General features: G+C 56.4%; 1 non-coding gene across 1 annotated transcript in view; it reads right to left on the bottom strand.

The window, feature by feature from the left end:
• Nucleotides 1-362, bottom strand: part of LOC140106955 (18S ribosomal RNA) — a 1,884-nt gene extending 1,522 nt beyond the window's left edge. The window contains exon 1 of the ribosomal RNA XR_011850928.1: nucleotides 1-362. This exon is cut by the window's left edge and continues 1,522 nt beyond it. This is a non-coding gene — a ribosomal RNA (18S ribosomal RNA).
• Between the last annotated feature and the right edge of the window lie 307 nt (nucleotides 363-669).

Below are 669 nucleotides of genomic sequence, written 5' to 3'. Positions count from 1 at the left end.
CTGAATAGATCGTCGCCGTCACGGAGGACGTGCGATCGGCCCGAGGTCACCTAGAGTCGCCAAGTCTAGGACGGGGCTGGCGCCGCAGCGGGCCCGGAGACCCGCCGCGGACCAGGGCTCCCCGGATTGGTTTTAAGTCTGATAAATGCACGCCTTCCTGGAGGGCAGCGCTCTTGGGCACGTATTAGCTCTAGAATTGCCACAGTTATCCGAGTAGCACATCATCAATGCGGAACGATCAAAGGAACCATAACTGATTTAATGAGCCATTCGCAGTTTCACCGTAAAGAATAGTCAGTACTTAGACATGCATGGCTTAATCTTTAAAACAAGCATATACTACTGGCAGGATCAACCAGGTAGCCGAGCTCTGAGGGGTAGACTCTTGGAGTCAGGCTCCGTGAGCTAATGGGAACGCTCGTTGCTGCTGCTGCTACCGCAGCGCTTCTCCGCCGCCGGAGAAGACCTCGCAGACAACATTGGATGGAGCTTAGGGCAGGGGGGCAAGAAAGATGCTCTCGGTCCCTTCCAAGGACCCGAAAAAGCCTTCCCTTCCCCTCCCTCTCGCAGTCGCTGGCTTTCCCCACTCAGTTCAGCCAAGAAGTGGCGCTCGACTCTCACCTCCATCAGCACCTCCGAAGCTCGGACAGCTCCTGTAGGCTGCGCATA

The sequence above is a fragment of the Engystomops pustulosus genome, unplaced genomic scaffold, assembly GCF_040894005.1.
Source record: "Engystomops pustulosus unplaced genomic scaffold, aEngPut4.maternal MAT_SCAFFOLD_92, whole genome shotgun sequence".
In the NCBI taxonomy this organism is placed as follows: domain Eukaryota; kingdom Metazoa; phylum Chordata; class Amphibia; order Anura; family Leptodactylidae; genus Engystomops; species Engystomops pustulosus.
Note: the sequence above shows the minus strand (reverse complement) of the source record. Positions and strands in the feature narration are given on the sequence as shown.